The 17,693-nt window shown below is 36.3% G+C and overlaps 1 protein-coding gene across 3 annotated transcripts in view; it reads left to right on the plus strand.

The window, feature by feature from the left end:
* FUT8 (fucosyltransferase 8) overlaps nucleotides 1–17,693 on the plus strand; it is a 275,062-nt gene that overhangs the window by 37,987 nt on the left and 219,382 nt on the right. Inside the window, exons 2-3 of one of the 3 annotated variants that reach the window (XM_070594009.1) lie at nucleotides 3,493–3,590; nucleotides 13,191–13,299. The exons of 1 other annotated variant lie outside the window; for it this stretch is intronic. The gene's annotated coding sequence lies outside the window, so the exon portion shown is untranslated. The remainder of the gene's footprint in view (nucleotides 1–3,492; nucleotides 3,591–13,190; nucleotides 13,300–17,693) is intronic. One more of the 3 variants, XM_070594008.1, reaches the window with a different exon arrangement.

A 17,693-nucleotide genomic window follows, 5' to 3' on the forward strand; every position in this document is an offset into this window, starting at 1 on the left:
TTGTTTTAGATACTCTCTTCAAGTGTTCTAGAATTTCCATTTTTTTATGTGAGCATGTTTCCGTTTATTCATTGAACATAGTTATAATAGCTCTTTTAAAATCATTTCCTAACACCAACATCTGATTCTACAAGGATGGTATTAATTGCTTTTTTGTTTGTTTGGTTTCATTTTCTTGGCCTTCGTATGTCAAATAATTTTGGATTGTAGTCTTTATGTTATGGATTCTGTTATATTCCTCCATAAAAGGGCTGATGTGTTGGTGTTAGCAGGCAGTTAATTTGGTTGTACTTATACTTCAAACTTTATATCTTAGGAGGCAGTTCAGTTGTCAGTTTTTTTTCAGTCATTAGCTGGTATCTTTCCTGCACGTATGCACTTCATTGGTCAGTCAGTTGGTCTGCCAAAGATTTGGGCAGAGTTTCACATAGGGTTTATGACTTCACCTATCTGACCCTCTTCATTCTGGAATTTCCTCCTTATTTTCCAGCGTTGCTGATTGCTTTGAAAGCTTCCTCCAGAAAAATAAAATAAATAAAATAATTTATAAATGTTTTTAATTCTTTTTTGCTTTTTATAAATAAGAAAGAATTTTCCTCTGGAAAGTAAAAACTGCAAATAAAAACTGTGATTCTGGGGGCCGGCCCCAAGGCTGAGTGGTTAAGTTCGTGTGCTCTGCTTTGGTGGCCCTGGGTTTCGCTGGTTCAGATCATGGACACAGACCTAGCACCGCTCATAGAGCCATGCTGAGGTGGCATTGATCCCTGAGAGATAGGAAACAGATTAGATGAGACCTGTGATTGCTCTAGCCTGGAGAGAATTTCTAGGCATGAAGCCAGGGCAGTAGAACCCAGGAGAAGCCAAGAGATCTCCCTGAATTGAGGAGACGGAGGTGGGAAGCTGAGGAGGTACCTGATACCCTGTGAATTAGGAGGTTTTCCATTTGGCTGACCATCTGTTACAGATATTAAGTTGAGGATCAGGTTGTTCCTTCAAGGTTTGTTTTTAAGATCTGTTGCGATCATTGTAGTCTTTATTCTAAGACTAATTTAGCACTACTGAGGTCTCTGCTTCTTGCTTGGAGTATACTAGGTCTCTACTCTGGTTGGATGGAACTCATATGTCTTCCACTCTGTATGAACCTTGGATTGTTCAGTTTTTAGCTCCCTGGCAGTTCTTTTTTCACCTGGCCTCATGAACTTTCACCCTTAGTATGTGCAGGTTAGTGTTAAGTCAAAGACTCAGTGGACCCCTATGTAGATGTCTGGAGTCTTTTTCTGCCCAACTTCCTCCTCTGGTAGATTATTCCAGTAATTCCTGCCACCTCTACTTTTCTTTTTCTTTTCTTTTCTTTTTTTTGTGGAGGAAGACTGGTCCTGAGCTAACATCTGTTGCCATTCTTCCTCTTTTTGCTTGAGGAAGACTGTCCCTGAGCTAACATCTGTGCCAGTCTTCCTCTGTTTTGTATGTGGGTCGCCACCACAGCATGGCTTGATGAGTGGTGTGTAGGTCAGCACCCAGGATTTGAACCCATGAACCTGGGGCTGCTAAAGTGGAGCCCGCAAATTTAACCTCTATGCCACCTCACCTATGCCTTTCTGAACCCCAGTCTTTGTCTTTTCAAGTTAGCAAGACTGCTCTACTCTGCTTTGAATCTCCCTGCCTGCAGCAGTGTCTAGAATGTCTCTTGGCACAAAGTCAAAGTGCTTATAGGGCTTATCTAGCTTGTTTCCTTCTCTCAAGGAATGCAAATCTATACTAATTGTTGCCCAATGTCTGGAAACTGTTGTGTCATGTATTTTGTCTAGTTTTGTAGTTGTTTACTGTCTGAGGATAAATCTGGTACTGGTTACTTTGTAACAGCTAGAGGCATAAATCCCATACTGCTGCATTGTTCTGGGAGATTGGTAAAGACTTGGGTGAAGGAAGGAATCACAGTGAACCTCGGCTGATTTTATAGTTAATGGCCATTTAGAAATTTGTATGTTTGAGGGTCTGGGAGTAGGTGACTTGGCAGTGGTTTGCCTTTTTCAGCTAGAACTATCAGATGAGATAATATAAATAGTAAAGCATTACCTAAGTGTGCTTATTATTTTTGGTTTACAGTAATTTATTGAATGTTTTTATAGGCTGTTTTGGCTTAGAATAGATTTTTGATTCTTGGAATTTAAAATGATAATCGTTGGATTGCCTTTGTGGTGAAGGAGTTGGAGTTGGTGATGATGCTTCTATATTATTTCTAATCACCAAAAATTGGTTTCAGTAGGCTTTAATCTCATTGGAGAAGGACTGCTTCTCACAATTTATAATAAGGTCGGTCTGAGAATAATCTCACTTTGTAACAATAGTAAAGTAACTGGTAGAAAGACATATTTCCATAGAATGTATTGTGTCTCTATATTATTCTTGGGTTTTTGTACTCAGTGACTTGCACATACATACTCAGTGAAGATTTGATGTGTGAATCTTTGTTAAGACCATTGCACTTGTTGGTCAATCATACTGATTACTTTCTATATGTCAAACATGGTACTAGATGATGGAGAGGCAACAATAAAAGAAGTAGGAGATAGGATCCCTAATCAGAAGACTACATGAAATGGCACATATATAAGGCAGCAAAATATTCTAGCAAAGATTGATGGAGTACAGATTGATTATATCAGCCCTCAGGCAGGTGTGGAGGGGCTGGATCTTGAGAAAGTTGAGGGATGTGCATTGATTGACAAAGAGGATAAGGGAGAATAAGTCTGTTCTAAAAAGAAGGAGTGGTGTGTTGCAGGGTGACAGCTGAGAATGACAAAATTGTTCTGTGGAAAGCAAGCAAACTAAATGGAAATTTATGTAGAAGATAGAAATTAGGTTGTAGAACTAGTTGGGGTATGCAGGATGTGGAAGATTTTGAGTGTTAGTCTGAAAAGAAAGACATTTCTGATTGCCCAACATGTTAAAAAGTAGACAAAATTAAAGAATTTCCTGTTTACAAAGCAAGTTTTATAGGTGCTGACTTATTTTAAGATGATCTGTGAAGCAAATTAAGACACTGAGTGTCACTGTGTTTGACCATAATTTGCAAAATGAAAACCCATTCCTTATTGGGATTTGAAAAGCACTGCTTGCAGAATAAGTGAATATACAAAAGTTTTACGTGTTGGCGCCGGCCCCGTGGCCAAGTAGTTAAGTTCGCGTGCTCTGCTTTGTTGGCCCAGGGTTTCGCCAGTTCGAATCCTGGTCGCGGACATGGCACCACTCATCAGGCCATGCTGAGGCGGCATCCCACGTGCCACAACTGGAAGGACCCACAACTAAGAATACACAACTATGTACCAGGGGGCTTTGGGGAGAAAAAGGAAAAATAAAATCTTTCAAAAAAAAAAGTTTTACATGTTATTATCGGCTATATGGGGGGAAAAAGGGATTTTTTAAAAAAGTATCTTAATGCTGACTGAAATTCGAGTGGGCTGAATTTCATGTATTTTTCTTTTGTTCCAGGTTGCTGCTTTTGCTAAGAGAGCACCCATGACTCTGATGGTATTTTCATTCAAAATAAAGTACTCGATTGCCTTTATTGATTAACTGAACCAATTCAGGTTAGTACATTTTGTGGACATGATTTCTGTGTTCAAATTATATGCTAATATTTTGAGAAATGGATAATTTTTTGTTTATGTATTTAATTATTTTTTGGTGAGGAAGATTTGCCCTGAGCTAACATCTGTTGCCAGTCTTCCTCTTTTTTGCTTGAGGAAGATTAGTCCTGAGCCAACATCTGTGCCAGTCATTCTCTATTTTGTACTGGGATGCCTCCACAGCATGGCAGATGAGTGGAGTAGGTCTGTGCCCAGTATCAGAACCTGCGAATCTCAGGCTGCCGAAGTGGAGCTGCCGAAGTGGAGTGCGTGGAACTTTAACCACTCAGCCATGGGGCCAGTCCTGATAATTTTGTGTTTAAAGCTGCATATGTATGTACCAGTGAAGTAGAAAAGGCAAGTCAGTCTAAACTTTATTGAATTTTGTATTAGTTAACATTTTCTGACTACCTACTATGTACAATCTGCAATGCATAAAATGAAAAATATTTTACTTCCTATTTATTAGTTTTGTACTTTAAAGTAAGGGACTGGATGAAACAACTTGTGGCTGAATACAGTACATTGTACTTTTGGCATCATTGTGTGGCATATTTGGTGCTGAAAAGAACTCAAATTTTTTTGACGTTTTTAGTAGCTGACATTTAAAGATTTTATTCTTGTCCAGATCTCAGTCATACATTAAAATTTTTGTTTATTTGTTTTTATTGTTCAATCTATGAGTTTTGACAAATGTGTATTCATCACCATAATCTTGTAAATTCACTCATCTTACCTCTTTTAGTCAACCTTTCTGTCAATCTCAACCCCTAGCAACCACTAATCTATTTTTTGTCTCTATAGTTTGCCTTTTCCAATGTGTCATTTAAATGGATTAATTTGGTATGTAGCTTTTAAAATCTGGCTTCTTTCACCTAGCATAATGCGTTTGGATTCATCCTTGTTATGTGTGCCAGTACTTCATTCTTCTTTATTGCTGAGTAATATTCTACTATATAGATATACCAAGGTCATTTTATTCATTCACCAGCTGATGGACATTTGGGGAGTTTCTAGTTTTTGGTGATTGTTGCAGTCAGACTTTGTTTTTTCTTTTTTCATTGTGATAAAATACATGCAAAATGTATCATCTTAACTATCTTACTGTCTTGACTTTAAGTGTACAGTTCAGTGGTATTAAATATATTCACATTGTTTGCAGCCATCACCACTATCTATCCCCATAACTCTTTTCATCTTGTAAAACTGAAACTCTATACCTATTAAACAATAACTCTCCAGTCTCTGCTTGCCCCAGCCCCTGGCAACCACTATTATTCTTTCTGTCTTTCTGATTTTGACTACTCTGAGTACTTCATATGAGTGGAATCTTACAGCTTTTTTTGTGTTTGGCTTATTTCACTTAGCATAATGCCCTCAAGGTTCATCCATGTTAAAACATATTGCAGAATTTCCTTCCTTTTTAAGGCTGAATAGTATCCCATTGTAAGTATATACCACATTTTGCTTATCCACTTGATGGATGCTTGGGTTGCTTCCATGTTTTAGCTATTGTGGATAATGCTGCTGTGAACATGGGTGGACAAATATCTCTTCAAGATTCTGCTTTCACTTCTTTTGGGTGTATCCTCAGAAATGGAATTGCTGGATCATATGGTAATTCTACTTTTAATTTTTTGAGGAACCCCCAATGTTGTTTTCCACAGCCGCTGTACCGTTTTACACTTCTACAAGCAGCATACAGGGTTCCAGTTTCTTCACATCCTTGCCAACACTTATTTTCTATTTTTTGATAGTAGCCATCTTAATGGGTGTGAGGTGGTATCTCATTGTAGTTTTGATTTGCATTTCCCTAATGATTGTAGATGTTGAGCATCTGTTCATGTGCTTGGTAGCCATTTGTATATTGTTTTTGGAGAAATGTCTACTCAGGTCCTTTGTCCAATTTTGAATCAGGCTGTTTGTTTTTTTATTGTTGAGTTTTAGGAGTTCTCTGCATATTCTGGGTATTAATCCCTTATCAGATATATGATTTGTAAGTATTTTCTCCCAATCTGTGGATTGCCTTTTTATTCTGTAGATAGTATCTTTTTAAAAATTTTTAAAATTTTTTAATTTTTATTTTTATTTATTTTATTTTATTTTTATTTATTTATTTTTTAAAGATTTTATTTTTTCCTTTTTCTCCCCAAAGCCCCCTGGTATATAGTTGTATATTCTTTGTTGTGGATCCTTCTAGTTGTGGCATGTGGGACGCTGCCTCAGCGTGGTCTGACGAGCAGTGTCGTGTCTGCGCCCAGGATTCGAACCAACAAAACACTGGGCCGCCTGCAGCGGAGCACGTGAACTTAACCACTCGGCCAGGGGCCAGCCCCTGTAGATAGTATCTTTTGATGTACAAAATTTTTAAATTTTCTTGAAGTCCTGTTTGTCTATTTTTTCTTTTCTTTATCTGTGCCTTTGGTGTCATATCCAAGAAATCATTGCTAAATTCAATGTCATGAAGTATTTGTCCCATGTTTTTTTCTAAGAGTTTTATTATTTTAGGTCCTTGATCCATTTTGAGTTAATTTTTGTATATGATCTTAGGTGAGAGTCCAACTTCATTCTTTGGAATGTGGATATCCCATTTTCCCAGCACTCTTTGTTGAAAAGACTGTCCTTTTTTCCCTATTGAATGGTCTTGACACCCTTGTCAAAAATAATTCAACCTTATTTATGTGAGGGTATATTTCTCACATTCTCTCCATTCTTCTCTTCCTTTGGTCTGTATGTCTGTCTTTATGCAAACGTAATCAACTGTTTTGATTATTGTAGCTTTGTAGTAAGTTTTGAAATCATGAAATGTGAGTCCTCCAGTTCTTTTGTTCTTTTTCAGGATTGTTTTGGCTATTTGGAGTCTCTTGAGATTCCATATGAATTTTAGGATGGGTTTTTCTATATCTGCAAAAATGTCATTGGGATTTTGATAGGCATTGCATTGAATCTGTAGAATGCTTTGGGTAGTATTGACATTTTAACAATAGTAAGTCTTCCAGTCTGTGAACGTGGGATGTGTTTCCACTTATTTATGTCTTCTTTAATTTCTTTCGGCAGTGTTTTGTGGTTTTCATTGTACAAGTCTTTCACCTCCTTGGTTAAATTAATTCCTGAGTATTTTATTCTTTTTGATGTTCTTGTAAATAGAATTGTTTTTATAATTTCCTTTTCAGATTATTCATTATTTGTGTAGAGAAATGCAACTGATTTTTGTGTGTTGATGTTGTATCCTGTTACTTTGCTGAATTTATTTATTAGTTCTAGCAGCTTTTTTGTGGAGTCTTTAGGGTTTTCTATATAAAAGCTCATGTTATCTGCAGAGATAATTTACTTCTTCCTTTCCAGTCTGGGTGCCTTTTATTTCTTTTTCTTGCCTAGTTGCTCTGGTTAGAGCTTTCAGTCCTGTGTTGAGTAGAACTGGTGAAAGTGGGTATCCTTGCCTTGTTCCTGATCTTAAAGGAAAAGCTTTCAGTCTTTCATCATTGACTATGTTTGCTGTGAGTTTTTCATATATGGCTTTTATTACATTAAGGTAGTGTCCTTCTGTTCCTACTTTGTTGAGTGTTTTTATCATGAAAGGATGTTGAATTTTGTCAGATGCTTTTTCTGTATCAATTGAGATGATCATGTCCTTCATTTTGTTGATATGGCATATTACATTAATTTTCCTATGTTGAACCATCCTTGCATGCTAGGAATAAATCCTACTTGGTCATGATGTATAATCCTTTTAATGTGCAGTCATACATTTTTAATATAAAAATACAATTCTATATTCTTTATTGTTATTTTATGTTGTTGTTGTTGTTAAAGAGACCACAGTGATTTAACTATTGCCTTTTTGGGCTGGGGTTGCATTTCTTTTTAAAAATGCCATTAAAAAATAACCAGAAAAAATTTAACAGGTCTTGTGGGTAGGGGAGAACAGACCTATACTTTATGATCATTTTTGAGTATAGGAGAAGTGGTGCAAAATTATTAGAAAGGGGATATGTTGGAACTTACGGTGTTTCCTGATTATAGAAAAATCAGGTAGCTTTCTTGAGAATAGTGTTAAATCAGAAATGTACTGGTAAATTTGTATAGTTAACCCTTATACAGGTAGCTCTAAAAGTTACCTGTTTGGAAAAGTCAAGTAAATTACAAGAATTCTCCTATCTTAAAAATGTACTTAAATTTAAAGAGGGCAAAAGTTGGGCATGAAAAGTCAATTTAAACTTTCTTGAATGAATATTTGGGATAAAATTGATGGAAACTTTCTGTTCTCCTCCTTAGGGGAAATTATTAATATAAAAATTAGCTATTTAGTGATCTCAAAAAGGCTATTTGAATATTTACAGTGAATCTGGTTCATTCTTTGCTACAGAAATAAAAAGATCTTCGGGAAAATATTATGCTATGACTCAGAATCTTGGTTTAGATTCTAGCTCCTAAGTCTGGACACTAAGAGTCACTGCAACTTTGAACTGTTCTCTTGTTTCTGAATATTTTTAGATAAATTGTGTAACGTTCATAACATCCCTGTGGATAAGTGGTATCCTATATTGTGTTCTCAGGGAACATTACTGAAATGTAAAAACATTTTAGGCAGAGTCAGAGCGTTTTAGAGATGTTTGTGAGAAAATAATTTGTTCACTGGGCAAGTGCAACACAGAGTCAAAGATGATGCTATGCCCAGAAGTCATGATTTCTTCAGGGTTTGAGCTGTCCCTTTCATGAGTGTCATGTTAATTATATAAGTTGTCTGGCATAAGCTTTTAATACAACATCAAAGATATCATAACCAAAAGCCAAATATTTGGAAAAGGATGAATAACTAGCATGTGGGAATACAGATTCCATTTGCTGAGGATCATGGTAGAAATATTTAAGGCAACTCTCATGTATTTCCTAAAATTTATTAGGATTTTGTGTACATACATACTTTTGAGTTTTCAGAAAAAGATGATTGAGTTTCTTGATGGCAATAATCATTTTAGATTTTGGTGTTTTCTGAAGGAAATATTCCTACAGCAAGTATTACTACTTGCTGAAAGAATGACTTAGTCTCACCCATCATTGGGCTACTTGGAGTTCATTAGTTATCTATGGAGTCCTTGTATCTGTAGATTCTCCAAGATTGGCATGGCGAGAAGTAGAAAGTGAGTTTTCTGAAAGCATGAGAAAATGGAATATATCAGAACTTTAAAAGCTGGTACTGCTCATAGAATTTTTACGTGACATGGACCTTGAGGAACATTTAGTCCAATGCCTATAGTTGTTTTGTAAATAGGAAAATGGAGACCCAGAGAGGTGAGGTGAAATGCTTTTAGTCACACAGCCAGCTGGAGACATGTAGTATAGCACTCATTTTGCTCATCACCCTGCCTCTCTTCATCCTGGGAACATGGCTTGACCTAGGGTTGGGATAAAGTTAAATTGCTCAGTTAAGAATTGTTTACAAAACTCACTTTTAATTTCTTTTTCAATTGATTTTAAGTTAAAACAGGTCACAATTAAAATGGTAAGAGATACAGTCTTAATTTTCACACAGATGCAAAAAATATGCTGATGTTGAATTTATGTATAGCTAGAAAGATGTAACATAATTTTTTAACGACCTCAGAACATTTTTATGTAGCCTCGTTTAAAATGTCTAAAATTTAAATAAGACTCTTATTTTCTTAAATACTTTATATAAATATGGACTTTGGACTTCTGGTTTAAAATCTAAGTACCCTAAAATGATGGGTTATATGCTGCTCTGGAGGATTTCATTTAATAAACATATTTACAGATGTAGTTGGTGAAGTTCAGAACTACCAAACAGTTTCCTTTCTTGCATGAACACTACTAGGCTTGGAAAATTAACAGAAAAACTTTTTCGAGATACTATTATAGAAATGGAACATTTTAAAATAAAAATAAGAGTCAAACATATAAGTATTTACTTTTGGATATTTGATATGTAGGCATATTAAGGGATTGTGACTCAACTGAAGTGGTTTTAAGTTATACAGAAAGTACACCTCTTTGCTCTGATTTTTCCCTCTGAAACATCTTCTACTGATTGTATTGTACTAAACTTCATCCTGATCCCCTAAAAATCTCTTTAGCCCTTTAGGACAAAGGAGTCATCTTTTGAGAGAGAATTCTCCAGGAGTCCCTTGTGTTTTTGCACATCTTCTGAGCAGAAGCAATGACAGCTTTTGTTGGGGGCTATCTTTTCAAGGAAAGTTGTATAGCAAACTGTTTAGAAAGATAGAAATAGTGTTTCTATGAGGACAGAGGACATATTTTCTTGCTGTTCAGGATAATCAAAGTAATCCTTTTTGGGAAAAGGTAGGGTACATTTGCTTGCAACTCCTTTAAAAGATTGGGGTTTTATAAACTCAGCTTTCTTCTCCAGTAATGCAACCCATTGTGTGTGTGGGTATCAACTGGCTCTCCTCTTGTTGTCTGTGAGGAATTAGAGTTTGGGGAATCCATGCAAATGATGATACTCTAGGTACTGCTATTGTTTTGAGTAGTAAACTCTTCTTTGCCTCTGGCCCAGGAGTGTCATATCTTCCACCAGGATTATCTGATGTTGGCTCACCGAATATCACTAACACAACCTATTGATAAGACAAAGCTGAGTTTATTACTTAGTGCAGTAAAGGAGAGAAAGCTTTGGTTATGTCTTAGAGAGGCTAGGTCAATGTCAAAATTTTAGAATTTGAAGTTTGGTTTAATTTGAGTCTTACAGTGGTGGTGGTGAGTCTTGATTATGATTGGGTAAGTATCATGATATAGAATTGGTGGAAACTGCAAGGCTGTTTAGAATTGTGGAATTGGGGGAAACTGCAAGGCAAGGATTTTGAAAACTGTTGATGACTCCTATTGAAGAGTTGATGGGTCTTTCCTGAAGCTTCTGTAATGAACAATCAAAGTTATCTCCCTGCAGGAGTCTCCTGGAATAGTAGAAGTATGCTGCTGAAGACATTGGATTAGTAAAGTCATGTTAATGTATATGGCAAGATGTATGTGTAGGTGTCTTAGTTTCTTAGGGCTGCTATAACAAATTACCACACACTTAGTGGCTTAAAACTATAGGTTCTAGGGAAGAATCCTTTCCTCTTTCTTCCAGCTTCTGGTGTTTACAGGCAGTCCTTGGTGTTTCTTCTTTTGTGGCAGCATAACTGTAGCCTGTACCTCTGTCTTCACATGGTGGTGTTCCCCTGTATCTGTGTCCTTATTTCCCTCTTCTTATAAAGACACCTATCATTGGGTTAGGGCCCACCCTAATCCAGTATGACCTCATGTTGCCTTAATTACATCTGCAAACACCCTATTTACAAATAAGGTCACATTCACATGTTCCAGTGGTTATGAATTTTTGAGGAACACTATTTAACCCAGTACAAGGAGTAGGTAGTTGCAGTCCTCAGTGTCCAAGCTGTGTGTGGCTACATGGTTTTGGTTCTCAATATCCATGAAACTGTCGTAGGCTGATTGCTTAGCTTGCATGTAGGATAAAATCTCAGGCTCTTCAGAGTTCTTGACAACAGTATGATCTAGTGGAAAGAATACCAGTGTGGAAATCAAGGTGCCCTGGTTCTAGTTTCTGCCCTGCTGTTAACTAGCTTGAAAAAGTTACTATCTTCTCCAGCTGTTGGTTTCTCAATGGTTAAAATGGGAGGCCTGGAAGAAGAGAAGAGGAATGGACCAAGTGATCTCTCATGGTCTTTCTAGCTCTCAGATTCTAAAGTTCTGTAGTTGTTGAGTGTCTGCTACATACCATATTGATAGTAATTTTGTTGGAGTGACAAAACAGAAAAAGGAAATAGAGGATGCTTTAAGTACTGATCTGGTAGTTCTTACTTGTGAATGTAGCCTTATTTATGTTTTGTTTACTTGGGTGAAGATCATTAATGAAGATACTGATATCGAACCTGAAGTGAGTTTGCTCACCTGTTGCACAGCAAGCCAATCTCTGACACCGGGTGTAGTGGAAGAAAGTAGGAATTTTATTATTGCACAGTGTTGAGCAAGGAGAGAGGGCAGCTAACGCTAAAATCCCAAACTCCCTGAAAAGGTAAAAGGAAGGGTTTTTATTTGGGGTTTTAGGTAGGGGAGGGAGAGCATATGGCCTTGCTGGTCGGAGCTTTCCCACCAGCCTGTCTTTGGCCTTGAGACTACTTGCAGAGAGGAGGGAGCCCGTGACCTAGCTAGTCAGCAGCTTTCCCACCAGCCTGTATCTCTTTGTGGGGCAGAGATAGTGAATCCAGGTGCTTATCCTTGGTGGTATCTGCCTCCATGGAGGATAGTGGATTCTGGAGCCAGGAAGCCAGGGAGTAAGCAGGGAATGAGTGTTTTGGTTTTAACTCCATATATGCTGGGTTTAATGGAGGGAAACTGATATCAGGATTGATATCAATATTAGGTAAACATGGAGTTAGCTCTGATCTCTCTTATATTTTGTTTTTCATTTGAATAGTGTATTTGGAAGGGAGACATTCTTTAGGTCAGTTAATTCACTTAAAGTTAGAAAAATGTGTTGTTGCTGCACTCTCTCAGCTGAATTCAGAAAGTGAAATAACCTTTTCTGAAGTAAGCATGAGATTGTAGCACCGCCTTCATTGCCCACATTTCTCTGTCATTACATTCCTGTGGTCCAGGGATCTTAGAAAAATTCTTACCAGAGAATGATAGTAGTCCCGTGAGGTGGAGCAGGGTGCTGGAGTTCTAGATGAAGTGATTCTTCCTCCACTGAATATTTCGTAGGTTTTGAATAGGTTCCCGCAGTATTGTGTTTGAATTCTTTCTTTGAATAATGTTGAAAATACATAATAATTACTTCATAGAGATATTGTGGGCACTCAAAAGGAAATTCTGTAGTAATACTAAAACCACCTGTGGTTCTGTATGTGCTTGTTCTTTTCTAGCTACGAATTAACAGTGTCTATATATTCGTGATAAGTATAAATACAGATTGAACCAATATCTGTGGATTTGGATGGAAGTGACTTAAGTGGAAGAAAATAGGGATTTTTGATTCACAACACTTGAATTTAAGGATCTGCCAGCATGCAGCTCTTTAATTTCAGACAAATTTTACCAAGCATCAGTGCTTTCATAGTGGGTGTTTGAGCAATTCAGAGACTATCACTAGATGTTGTAACAATGGTGATTTTTTTCATTTTTTAAATTTTGGAAGGCCTATTAGAATATAAAATTTGTAGTAACACTGTAGCAATACCTGAAATAAAGTATATTAAGATGGACAGAATATAGAAACTAACTTAAGTAGATGCTATAATTATGATAATAAAAAAGACATACCTCTGGATCATATTTTCAATTCACATTTCCATCCTTCAATGAAAAGAGTAGGAAAATGTATTACTTTTTTTTTTTTAATATACTGTCTACATCAGTAAGAATAATTTGACCTTTAAAAGTCAGTATTTTTTGACTTGTGGGCTGTTTTGATGATTCCTGGGAAGGCGTTTTTTTTTTTGGTGGGGGATGGGCGTGGTGGTTGATCATTCAGGTTGGGATTAACCTTTGTTCCCTTGTAATTTTCCTTCCTCACTTTAGACTTTGAAGTTGGTCTACTGATATTACCAACGAGGGAAAGTTCCTCCAACTTATAAGAAATATTTTCCAGTTTCAGAGAATTATAAATTGGCAAAGAGTAAAAAGAAGGGTATGGATGTGTTTGATTTCTTTACTTTTATGGTTTGGAGTTTTCACTTTCTTTGTACTGCTTATTTTTTGTTGGATTCATAGATGCTTGAGAAATTAGAGGAATCCTTGCCCTCCCCATCACCCCCCACTACTAATGCAGCCCCATAGGAAAAAAGACGAAAGAAAGAAAGAAAACCATGTTGAACACTTTTTTTTCTTGAACACCTATTCTGAATTAATGGATTACTGTGTAAGTTGTTTGGTTGGAGGTTTTTTTTAAAAGACAGATTTTATTTCTTAGAGCAGTTTAACTTTCTAGAAAAATTGAACACAAAGTACAGAGTTCTCCTGTATTCTGCATGCTTGCTATAACTGCTTATTACTTCTGGGAGGTTCCCCTCCCCCTCCCCCAATTCTTTTGGATTGTGTGGAGGGTTTTTTTTTGGTGAGGAATATTGGCCCTGAGCTAATATCCATTGCCAGTTTTCCTCTTTTTGCTTGAGGAAGATTGTCCCTGAGCTAACATCTGTGCCACTCTTCCTCTGTTTTGTATGTGGGACCCGCCAAAAGATAGCTTAATGAGCAGTGTATATGTTCCCACCCAGGATCTGAACCTGCGAACCCAGGCTGCCAAAGTGGAGCACGCAAACTTAACCATTACGCCACCTGGGCAGCCCTGGATTTTCTATGTGGATGGTCATGCCATCTGTGATCAAAGACAGTTTTATTTTATTTTTTCCTAATTTGTATATCGCGTATATCTTTTTCTTTGTGTTTTGTTTTTTGGTGAGGAAGATTCTCTCTGAGCTGACATCTGTTGCCAGTCTTCCTCTTTTTTGGTTGAGGAAGATTAGCCCTGAGCTAACATCTGTGCCAGTCTTCCTCTTTTTTTTTTTTCTTTTTTAAAGACTTTACTTTTTCTTTTTCTCTCCAAAGCCCCCCTGGTACATAGTTGTATATTTTCAGTTGTGGATCCTTCTAGTTGTGGGATGCCACCTCAGCATGGCTTGATGATCGGTGCCATGTCTGTGCCCAGGATCTGAACCGGCAAAACCCTGGGCTGCCTTGAACCCTGGGAGTGAACCCTGGGAGCACACAAACTTAACCACTCGGCTATGGGGCCGGCCCCCAGTCTTCCTCTTTTTTGTATATAGGTCACTGCCACAGTGTGGCTTGACAAGCAGTGTAGGTCCACACCTGGGTTCTGAACCCATGAACCTGGGCCACCAAATTGGAGTGTGATGGACTTAACCATTATGTCACAGGGCCAGCCCCATATCCTTTTCTTGTCTTATTGCATTAGCTAAGATGTCTACTATGATACTGAATAGGAGTGGTGAAAAGAGAAATCTTTTCCTTGTTCCTAATCTTAAAGGGAAAGTATCTAGTTTCTTGCCATTAAGAATGATGTTTGCGGTGGGTGTTTTGTAGATTTTCTTTATCAGCTTGAGGAAGTTCCCTTCTATATCTATTTTGCTGAGAGTTTTTTATCATGAATGGGTGTTGGATTTTATCAAATTCTTTTTCTGCATCTGTTAACATCACATTACTTTTCTTGTTTAGCCTGTTGATGTGATGGATTATAGTAATTGATTTTCAAACGTTGAACCTGACCTGTATACCTAGAATAAATCCCATTTGGTTGTGGTGTATAATTTGATTTGCTAATATTTTTTGAGGACTTTTGCATCTGTGTCCATGAGAGATGTTGGTCTGTAGTTTTCCTTTCTTATAATGCTCTTGTCTGGGTTTAGTATTAAGGTAATGCTGGACTCATAGAATGAGTTAGGAAGTTGTTCTCACTGCTTCTGTTTTCTGGAACAGATTGCAGAAAATTGGTATCATTTGTTTCTTAATTGTTTGGTAGAATTCCCTAGTGAAAATACCTGTGTGTGGAGCTTTCTGTTTTGAGAGATTACTTTTATTCAGTTTCTTTTATCAGTATAGGCGTATTCAGATGATCTGTTTCTCCTTGCCTGAATTTTGGTAGATTGTGTCTTTGAAGGAATTGGTCTGTTTCCTCTAAGTTATCAAATTTTGGGGCATAGAATTATTCATGATATTCCTTTGTTATCCTTTTAATGTCCATGAGATCGCTAGTGATGGCCCTTCTTTCATTTCTGATATTAGTAATTTGTTTTTTCTCTCCTTTTTTCTTGAGAAGCGTGGCTAGGGGTTTATTCATTTTATTGATCTTTTCAAAGAACCACCTTTTAGTTTTATTGATTTTTCTCTATTTACCTATTTTCAATTTCACAGGTTTCTGCTCTGATTTTTATTATTTCTTTTCTTTTGCTTATTTTGGATTTAATTTGCTCTTTTTCTAATTTCCTAAGGCAGAAGCTTGGGTGATTGATTTTAGCTCTTTCTTCTATTTTAATATATGCATCCAAAGTGATCTAAATTTTTCTCTGAGAGAGCAAAGCAATACTGCATATGCTGCATCCTACAAATTTTGATGTTTTATTTTCATTTTTATTTAGTTTAAAATATTTTTTAATTTCTTAAAACTTTTTCTTTGACTCATGTTATGCGTGCTGTCAACTTCCAAATATTTGGGGATTTTGTAGCCTTCTTTCTCTTATTAATTTCTAGTTTAATTCCATCGTGGTCAGAGAGCATACTTTGTATGAGGTCTATTCTTTTAGATTTGTTCAGGTGTGTTTTCTAGCCCAGAATATAGTCTGTTTTGGTGAATGTTCCCTTTGTGCTTGAGAAGAATGTGTATTCTATTATTATTGGATGAAGTAGTCTATAGATGTCAGTTAGATCTAGTTGCTTGATGATGCTGTTCAGTTCAGTGATATTCTTTCTGATTTTCTGCCTGTTCTGTCAATTACAGATAGAGGCGTGTTGAAGTCTCTAAATATAATTGTGAATTCATGTCTTTCTCGTTGCAGTTCTACTAGTTTTTACCTCATGTATTTTGATGCTTTGTTGTTAAGTCCATACTTAGAGGGATAGTTATGTCTTCTTGGATAATTGACCCTCTATCATGAAATTCCCCTCTTTATTGCTGGAAATTTTCCTTGTTCTAAAATCAGCTCTTTCTGAAATTAATATCAATACTCTAGCTTTCTTTTGATTAGTGTTAGCATGGTATATCTTTCTGCGTTCCTTTACTTTAATCTGTCTGTGTTTTTATATTTAAGTGGGTTTCTTGTAGGCAACATAAAGTTGAGTCTTGTCTTTTGAATCACTCAGTCTCTGTCTTTTAATTAGATCATCAGTGTTTAAAGTAATTATTGATATACTTGGATTAATATCTACCATATTTTTAACTGTTTTTCTATTCCTTGCCCTTGTTCTTTGTTTGTGTTCCACTCTGTTTCTAGTTTCTCTCATTTAAATTGAGCTTTTTATATGATTCTGTTTTCTATCCTTAGTAAGTATATCATTATACCTCTTTAAAAATTTTTTTCCAGTGGTTGTTGCAGAGTGTGCAATTATACACTTACAGCCAATCCAAGTTCACTTTCAAGTAACACTGCACTGCTTCATGGGTACTGTAGGTACCTTATACAGAGTATTCCCAATTCCTCTCTCTCATTCTTTATAACATTTTGTCATTCATTTCATTTATCTATAAGTTGTGATTACCGAATATATTATGCTATTATTTTGAACAAATTGTTATCTGTTAGATCAGTTAAGAATAAGAATAATAAAAGATTTAATTATACCGTTATTTATTGCTTCTGTAATGCTTTTTGTTCCTTTATGTCATCTGTGTTTCTGACCTATATATTTTTCCTTCTCTGAAGAACTTTTAATATTTCTTTCAAGGCAGGTCAGTAGGCCTTCAGTTACCTCAATTTTTGTTTGTCAGAGGAAGTGTTTCTTTCTTTTTCATTTTTGAAAGATAATTTTGCTGAATTCAGAATTCTAGCTTGGTGGTTTTTCTTTTAACAACTTAAGTATTTCATTACGATCATTTTGCTTGTATGTTTCTGAAGAGAAAGTTTGATGTAATTCTTATTTTGCTTCTCTCTAGGTAAGGTTTTTGTTTTTTTGTTTTTCTCTTGATTCTTTCCAGTTTTTCTCATCTATTTTTCTGCAATTTTATTTTGCTATGCCCAGGTGTAAGTATTTTAGTGTTTATTCTACTTGGTGTATTCTGAGCTTCCTGGATTTGGTTTGGTGTCTTTCACTAAGGTATTCTTTTTCTGTTACAGTATTGTTGATTTGTAGCATTTCCTTTTGATTCTTCTCTTAGAGTTTCCACCCATCTGTTCTTGCACGTTGTTCACTTTTTCCATTAGAGTCGTTAGCATATTTACCATAGCTATTTTTAAACCCAGTGACAATTCTAAAACCTCTGCCATATCTGAGTCTGATTTTGAGGATTGCTTTGTTTCTTCAGATTGCGTTTTTTGTCTTTACAATTCTTTGTAATTTTTTTATTGATAGCCA

Source organism: Equus przewalskii, chromosome 25 (assembly GCF_037783145.1).
Source record: "Equus przewalskii isolate Varuska chromosome 25, EquPr2, whole genome shotgun sequence".
NCBI lineage: Eukaryota > Metazoa > Chordata > Mammalia > Perissodactyla > Equidae > Equus > Equus przewalskii.